Below are 283 nucleotides of genomic sequence, written 5' to 3' on the forward strand. Positions count from 1 at the left end.
AAGCTTGGGTCAGCTTTTTGGCACTGAGGGGCCTGAGCTTGACTTTATCAGTAATATTGGGATCACTGGGTGCAAGTGGGCACTACCCTGACTCCAGTGCTGCTGAAACTGAGTAGATCTTTGGCACTGCAGGTGGGCGGGCCCAGAGAGGAATCCCACAGCAGATTGTGGTGTGGGCTAGCAACGCAGGTCTGTGGGCCCTGGGAGGAACTCCCACCGTGGATCACAGTGTGGGCCAGCACTGCTGGTGAGCAGTCCTAGGGAGAAACTCCTGCAACAGATT

Source organism: Orycteropus afer, unplaced genomic scaffold, assembly GCF_000298275.1.
Source record: "Orycteropus afer afer isolate SDZICR_OR568_19922 unplaced genomic scaffold, OryAfe1.0 scaffold00533, whole genome shotgun sequence".
NCBI lineage: Eukaryota > Metazoa > Chordata > Mammalia > Tubulidentata > Orycteropodidae > Orycteropus > Orycteropus afer.